Below are 8,777 nucleotides of genomic sequence, written 5' to 3'. Positions count from 1 at the left end.
GATCCTGTAGGTGTTTGTCTCTGTCTAAGGGATTGGAGCAAATCCGGTTGTATCTTAAGGCTTGGCTATAGACAATGGATTGTGTAATGTGTCCAGGGGGGAAGCTGGAGGCATGAAGGTACGTATTGCGGTCAGTTGGTTTTCAGTATAGGGTGGTATTAATGTGACCATCGCTTATTTGTACTGCAACATCCAGGAAGTGGATTTCTTGTGTGGACTGGTCCAGGCTGAGGTTGATGGTGGGGTGGAAATTATTGAAATCCCGGTGGAATTCTTCGAGGGACTCTTTCCCGTGACTGGGTCTGAATAGGGACTTGGAATGGTTATCTCGTTACAAGAAGTAATTATCACTGTTCACACATTCTCACCCTCTAACCAACGGTTGTGAATAGGCCTTATCTACTCTAACTGAATTGACTTTGTTAGCACTTGCCCTCTCCATTGTTTTGTTTTTTATCCTTGGATGTATATATACACACACACCTCCTATCTGTGAATTCCATTTCATGCATCTGACGAAGTGGGTTGCAGCCCCTGAAAGCTTATGCCCGCAGAAATTTGTTAGGCTTTAAGGTGTTACAGGACTCTCATTGTTTTTGCTGTCTACAGACTAACACAGCTACCCCTCTGGAACTTTTCTCATGGATCTGTAACTAATTAAAAGACAGGAAACAAAGGGTAAGAATAAATTTTCAGTTTTCACAATGCAGAGAATTAAATAATGGTGTCCCCCAAAGATCTGTACTGTTCAACATATTCATTAGTGTACTGGAAAAGTGAGTGTACAATGAGGTGGCAAAATTTGAAGACGGCACAAAATTATTTAAGATTACAGTCAGCTCTGGATTTAACAAAGAGTTAGAAAAGCATCTCATGAAACTGGGTGACTGGGCAACAAAATGGCAGATGAAATTCAGTGTTGGTAAACAAAGTAATGCACATTGGAAAACAATCCCAATCCTCATTTCACTCAAATTCACCCATTTTATTATTTAGACATATTGCATTTGTATACAAGCACTTATAAAAATTAATATTTAGTTGTCTGATTTCATGTGATGTAATTGAATGGCCTTCTTTTTTTTTTTTTTTTGCTTCTTCCTACCTGCACTTTACCAACTTCTATACTCTCCTCTTTACTAAGATATAGAGTATCCCCTTTAATAAATCCTCCCCTAAGGGATGTCTCTGTACAAACTGTGTGCTCCTCCACACCTGTTGGCTTTCTCCCAGCCCTTAGTTTAAAAACCTCCTCTACAACCTTCTTAATTTACCTGTGAGCAATCTGGTTCCATTTTGGTTTAGGTGGAGCCCATCCTGTCTTTCTAAGCTTCTGCTTTGCCCAAAGGTTCCATAATTCCTAATAAACCTAATTCACTCCTCCCAACCCCATTGTCTTATCCACACAGTGAGACCTGATCATTCTGCCTGTCTAAGTGGCCCTGTGCATGGAACTGGAAGCCTTTCAAAGAATGCTACCATGGAGATCCTGGACTTTAATCTCTTACCTAGCAGTCTAAATTTGGCCTCCTGGTGCTCTCTCCTATTGTTCCCTGTGTCATTTCCTACAAGTACCACAACCTCTGGCTCCTCCCCACCACTGCACTGTCCAGATACCTTGAGAGGTCTTCAACCTTTGCACTTGGCAGGCAAGTCACCATGCGGTTCTCCCGGTCATAAAAGCCAGCTACCTATATTGCTAATTATAGAATCCCTCCTTACTATTACCTGCCTCTTCCTAATACCAAGGTCCCCTCTCCCAAAGAGGTGTCCTCAGTTTGTGAGGAGACCATGACATCATCCAGAAGGAAAGTCCCAACTATGGAAGCATTTCCCTCCACTCCAGGTTGATTTTCTCATTCCCGGAGACTTCCATCCTTCTCAACAGCACAGAGGCTGTCAGACCAGGGCTGGGACCACTTTTCTGTGTCCTGGAAAGTCTCCTCTGGGTACCGCTGTCTCCTTTAGCTCCTCCAGTTCAGCCAGCCTGGTCTCAAGGGTCCGTATTCAGTCTGAGGTCTGGGAGCTGCTTGCACCAAATGTACACACCCCCCACCTGCCCACAAGGCAGGTAATTGTACATGTTGTATGCAGTGCAATAGAGGAGATAGCCCCCACTCTGCTGCTGGACTTCTGCCTGCACTAGTTTACTCTTGCAGAGTTGTTACTTCTTTTTTGGGAAGAGAAGTTTATTGGCCTAAGTTTAGAGAATGTTTATTAGGTGCATCTGGCTCCTGCCCTCCTTCTCTAAGCTCCTGTTTGCTGCTCCTGTTCACTAGCTCCTCCGGGCACGTAGGAACTTCCTCTGGTCCATCAAAGGTTATTAGCCAAGAGGGTCAGAGACACAAACCCATGCTTTGGGTGGCTCTAGTCTGACTGGCAGAAGCTGGGACTGGCGACAGGGGATGGATCACTCCATAATTGCCCTGTTTAGTTCATTCCCTCTGAAGCACCTGGCAGTGGCCACGGCTGGAAGACAGGACACTGGGTTAGATGGACCATTGGTCTGACCCAGTATGGCTGTTCTTAGCTTCTCCTCAGTCATCCCAATGGGGATGGAGGGAGATCACAGCTTTCCCCGCTCGTGGAATCTCCCATGGATCCCATCCCCCAGGCTGGTGAATGCCACTGAATCGCAGCTGATCCACCGGTGCCAGGGGTCATCCACACAGAGGCTTTGATGCGCCATGTCAGTTTCGTGGCCAGCAACGTCAGGGTCTTGCACTGGCTGTAGCTACCTGCCTCCTCCCCTAGCATCCTCATACGCCTGTGGTCAGAAAAGATCAGCCCTAGCTGCTCACTTGCGTATTGCTCAAGCTGCTGGGAAAGGTACAATATTATCGAGTGGGGCCTGAACCCCACTGAAGATGGGAAACCATCCATGCCACCCCTTAAAATAGGTGGCAGAATTTTAACAAGGGGAACCCAGGAGTCATTTCCAGCAGATCACAGAATTCTTACTCATAATTAGCACCTATCCAAGATCAGGGCCCCAGCGCGCTAGGCGCTGTATACACATATAGCAGAAGACGTTCCCTGCCCCCAAAAGCTTACAATATAGGGGTCTGAGCCTGCAATTCAGAGGCTGACTGCTGTGCCCACAAAGAGGCTTCTTGAAATTCACATGGGTCCATGCAGGCTTAGCTTTTACCCCCTATGCCCTCTTTTGCAGGTCCGGGGCCTAAATGGTGGTGCTCTCTCTGCTAGACCATACTGCTACCGATAGGGGTGTGTGCACCTATTGATCAGAGACAAACCATTGTCTCAGATCCCCTATCAGACACCAGGGAGAGTGAGATGGCTGGTGCCAGCCTAGAGGTGCAGGGGTTCAGAGCTGCTAGTTATTCTTCTGGATGTGTATAGGGGGCCAGTTTCCATCTGGGTTGGAATCGCTACACTCTGGCTGTCTGGATCGGCAGCTGAGCCACATTCAAATCCTAATGCTGAATGTTTTAGTGCCTAGCTCCTTTTAACTGGCACATGTTAAGAGCTTTGAATTAACAGGTGCATAAAAACTGTCAAAAGCCACTTAAATCTCGAGACAGTCTGTCAGTTGTATTAAAAAAAATACGATGTTGTGTAACCACATTCTCTCAACACTTGCAGCGTATTATGGCATTACAAAGCCATGTGCTCCTTCCTCCCACAAAAAGCTGCAATGTTTAATCTCTCTCTTTGGGGAAAAAAAAATAAGATAGAAGAGTAGACTCCTGTCTGGGAGTTGATGCCTTCTTTCCCCATGAAATGTGGAATTCGCCCATCAAAATTATATTGACCTAAGGTGCAGGATTGGCACTGATCGGTCACGTCACAGTGATGGGTGGAAGATCTCACCACACCCCAGAGCTCAAGTTGGGAGCACTAGGCCATTCAAAAGGGGAGCTTTCCCAGAGGAGACAATCCTTGCTCCTATGGGTGGAACAGTCCTGGGGAATCAGTCTTTCAAGCAGGACATTTTTATATCATTTTTAGAGGGTTTCTAAGGCCATGTCTACACTGATGGCGGCAAATTCGTCGTCGCCAGATCAATCTTCCTGATCAATTGATCGGGTCTACACTGATCGCTCAATCGATCCAGAAGGTCGACGGTGGTAAACCACCGCCTCAAGTAGCGTAGCGCTGCGTCGGCACAGCGCAGTGTAGACAGCGTGCAGAAGGGAAGCAGAGCAGTCGGCGTGAGTTACGCAAGCTACTCTGCGTAGTTTGCGTAACTCCTGTCGACTGCCGCCGAATCTCCAGGTAAGTGTAGACTAGGGCTGAGATGCATTAGTTATCATTTTTCCTCTCCTCCTGAGTCCTGTGCAGCTAGGCTTATGGAAACAAGCTTCTGGCTTCCTAGGTGAAAGGATGCAAGATATAGTTCCAGTAGAATTTTTAAATTCTCTAAAACAGTTTCTCTTTTAAATACAGGGCAGATGTGACACACATGGAGTGTTACTGTATAAAGGTTTTACTGGCCCTTAGATTGGGATGACCTGCAGGACCCACTCATGCCTTTAACATGCGTGTAATGCAGCTACTTCAAGTGAGTGCCAAAACAATCCTTCTTAAACACATTACATCACCACATATTCGCTCTTCCTTTCTTTAGCAATGCCCAGATGGGTTATCATTTGTCAGTGAGTCCAGCTCTGGCTAAACCTGACCGGTCCATGGAGCCCCCATCAGAAGCCTGAAGGCAAGATCCAGAAAGTTTCTCAGCAATTGTTGGAAGGAGGAAGAGACAGCTGGACAAAGGACAGAAGGAGGAAATTGTTATCAGCGCTTTAGAGCAGAAGAGCTTGGGTTGAGTTACCGAGTTGTCCAGCTGCTGCTGTGGATGTGAAAAGAGCCTTGGAGGTCACCTGCTGAAGAGTGACTGTGGCCGTTTTTATTTCAAAAGAAGCTGCTATAAATCCATAGATAAAGGCCAGAAGAGACCATTATGCCCCTATAGTCAGCTAGAGTCCTGCATAAAACAGGCTGGAAAACCTCACCCAGTAAATATGTCTTGGCTCAGTTTGTGGTGACTGTGGCTTCCACTCCCAGAGACTCAAGTGAGATTGGATCATTTATTATGCACGGCAAGAGGCACACACCTCCTGGACATAGCTGAGGATGAGATGGGATAGCTGAAAGCAGTCAGCATTAGCCTAATTCTGTTCCCACTGAAGCACTGCTCTACACCTCCTGGACATAGCTGAGGATGAGATGGGATAGCTGAAAGCAGTCAGCATTAGCCTAATTCTGTTCCCACTGAAGCACTGCTCTACATCTATAGAACAAACAATCGGTTTGTGAGCAGCTGGAGGATAATAGGGTTGTAAGGAATAGCCAGCATGGATTTCTCAAGGAGGAGGACAAATCATGTCAAACTAACCTAATTTCCTTCTTTGACTGGATTAGTGGAAGGGGAGGGTGGGCAGGTGAAGCAGTAGATATGATAGATTGATTTTAGTAAAGTTTTTGGACACAGTACCACAAGACAGTCTCATAAGCAAACTAGAGAAATGTGAGCTAGATGAAATTTATAAAGGGTGGGTGCACAACTGGTTGAAAGACCATTCTCAAAAAGTAGTTGTCTATGGGTTGTGGTCAAACTGGGAGGGCGTACCTAGTGGAGTCCTGCAGGGGTCAGTGCTGTGTCTGGTACTATTCATTATTTTCATTAAAGACTTGGATAATAGAGCAGATAGCATGCTTGTAAAATTTGCAGAGGACACCAAGATGGGAGGGGTTGCAAGCACTTTGGAGGACTGCATTAGAATTCAAAGCAACCTTGAGAAATTGTAGAATTAGTCTGAATTCAACAAGATAAAAAGTCAATACAAACAAGTGCCAAATACTTCACTTAGGAAGGAAAAAACAACCCAATGTACAACAAAATGGCGAATAACTGGTGAGATGTAGTACTGCTGAGAAGGATCTAGGGGTTATAATGGATCACACATTGAACACGAGTCAACACTACGATACAGCTGCAAAAAAAAGGCTAGCATAATTCTGGGGTGTAACAACAGGAGAGTCTTATGTAAGACAAGGGAGGTAACTGTCCCATGCAACTCAGCACTGGTGAGGCCTCTGCTGGTGTAGTTTGTCCAATTCTGATCACCACACTTTAGGAAAGACAAATATGAGAAAGTCTAGCAGAGAGCAACACAAATGATCAAAGGTTTAGAAAACCTGACCTGTGAAGAAAGGTTAAAAAATGAGCATGTTTAGTCTTGAGAAAAGATGACTTGGGGGTGGAGGGGCTTCCTTTGAGAAAAAGCAGAAAAAAACAGTTATTTGGGGAGCTGGGGTCAGGAGTGCGGGGGCACATGTAAAAAAAAAACACAAAAAAAAAGACAAGTGGAGGCAAAGTAGAATCCCTGCGGGAGCCTGGACTAGTTTTTCAAACAATGGTAAGATTTACCAGTTATAAAAAGCCTGCAGGCCAACAAGGTCTCCCTAAGCAGAGCTCTGTGCCTGTGCGTGTCTTCCTCCTTGGAGTGATGATAATCAAAGCATACAACATGCTCTACCTCCTGTGGTGATAGGATCTTGGTGTGTTGGAGACATGGCTTGTACGATGCTAACAGTAGTACAGATCGACGTACATGCCTACCCAACACAAACGTGATCTGAACAACAAAAATCCTTAACATCACCACATAAGTTAAGAACGGCCATACTGGGTCAGACCAATGGTCCATCTAGCCCAGTGTCCTGTTTTCTACAGTGGCCCTCCCCTATCATCCACTCCCAGCTTCTGGCCAAAAAAAAATGCTGCCTTTTTTTTTTTTTTTTAAACCTGAATCCAGATCAGTATTTTGGAAATCTGAGCTCATTCCTGCATGAGGGAAGTTGACAGCCCCAGAAGAGCCTGTTTCCACAAAACACGTGGAAGATTCTTTGAAAAGTAGGATGCCTGGATTAGATTAGCCCATCAGTAGTTCTAACTCTATGCTGAGCACTGGCAGGCGACTCAAAATATTGCTAAGATTGGCAGGTGTATTTCATGGTTTGCTTGCATAAGATAACAAGGTCAGTGGATAAAAGAAATGCAGTGAATATCTTGTCTCCTGTTAAGTAAGATATCTGATACATGACACACCAGCACAGGACTAAAGAGGTCTGGATTCACAGATGGCTACAAAAATTGAACCCAGACAGAAGTTCTGATTGGTCCAGTACCAAGCTGAGGAGGAGGAGTCAAGTTTGTTCCTTCAGGGATCTGCTCTGGATCCAGTATTATTTATCATATTCATTAAATGACTTGGAGGATGGAGCAAAGCATGCCCATATCAGATTTGGAGCACAGAGGGACCATAAACGCTCTGATGGATAAGATAAAAGTTCAGTGTGAATTTGATACATTGGGGAAAGGGGCTGACAGAAATAAACTAGAGACAGAGTAATTCAAAGACAGAGCACAGAATGGGGGAACTTCAGGTAGGCAGTGCCACACAGAAGGGGCTTAGAAAAAGACTTAGCGAGGATGATAAATTGCATGGAAGTCAATAATTGAACACTGTTGCAGAAGAGGCAAATGCTGGGTTGGAGTGCAGCAATAGCAGTCCTATAGCTAAAAACAGCAAAGTCATTTGTGTTTTGTGTTTGTACAGCCCCTAGCACCATGGAGAGGGCCATGACTGGATTCCTAGGCACTATGGTAATACAACTATAGTCCCAGTAATAAAATAATAATATCCCTTTATTGGTGATGTCTGATTTGGACTAATGGATTCAACTCTGGGCACCGTCCTTTTAAAAAGACCAAAACAAACCAAAGGGGAAGAGAGAAGAGCAGCAAAAGTGATACGAGATTCAGTGGGGAAAGAACTGTAAGACCGGTTAAGGGAAGTTGTGTTTTACCTCATCCTCCATTCCCCCATTTGTTTGTTGCAGCCCTCTGCTGCATCTTGTATCTGCAAGACCAGCCGTTCTCAGCTAAGGGTCTGCGGCCACGGGGCAGAACCCCGCCCGCACAGGGCTGAAGCCCCAAGGGCCCCCCTACATACACACACCAGGTGGCTGAAGCCAGGAACCCCAAGGGCCCCCTGCTGGGCCCTGGAGTTTTTATAGCATGTTGGGGCAGGAGGAGGGCCAAAAAGGAAACAGTTGAGATCCTGTGCTAGACCACACTCCCTCCCATTAGTAATTCCAGCACTGGCCTGGCAGTCAAGAAAACTTGGTTCTACCCAGGCTCTGCCACCAATCTTGCTCCTTGTTCTTCTGTTTCCCCTCCAAACCTTTGTCTTGTTTATTTAGATTATAAACTCTTCAGGGGATGGAACTGTCCCGTACTCTACGTACATACAGCACCTAGCACAAAGGGGCCCGGATGTTGGTTAGGTGCTACTCTAATGTAAATATTAAGTAACTAAGGTGCCTGGAGCAGAATCTCCTTCAAATGCATATCAGTAGGGCCTTGATTGGTGCTGCCCCAGTAGAAATAATTAATAATAATTTGAAAAGGATCCCAAGTCATAAAGCTCAGATCTGGATCTAACCATCCCCCCCAGCCTGGGGTTGTTGGGGTCCAGGATTTTGATTTGTGATCAGCCCGACTATGATAAAGGGATATTACATCACACCAGGGACAAGGACCAATTATTCTCCCCATTCTGCCAAGAAGAAATAAGAAACAATAGGCTTAAATTTAAAGGGTCAAATTCAGCACAGCACAGACCAAGAGAAGACAGACATTGCTAGCTTAAAGCAGGCTCATGGCCCCTCTAATCCTGTGTCCCAGCTCCAAGCAGTGCTGGCACCAGATGCTTCAGAAGAAGATGCAAGAAGAACCAGAGCAGCAG

Source organism: Emydura macquarii, unplaced genomic scaffold (genome assembly GCF_026122565.2).
Source record: "Emydura macquarii macquarii isolate MOO-44397 ecotype Brisbane River unplaced genomic scaffold, CSIRO-AGI_Emac_v2 contig_3287, whole genome shotgun sequence".
Lineage (NCBI taxonomy): Eukaryota > Metazoa > Chordata > Testudines > Chelidae > Emydura > Emydura macquarii.
Note: the sequence above shows the minus strand (reverse complement) of the source record.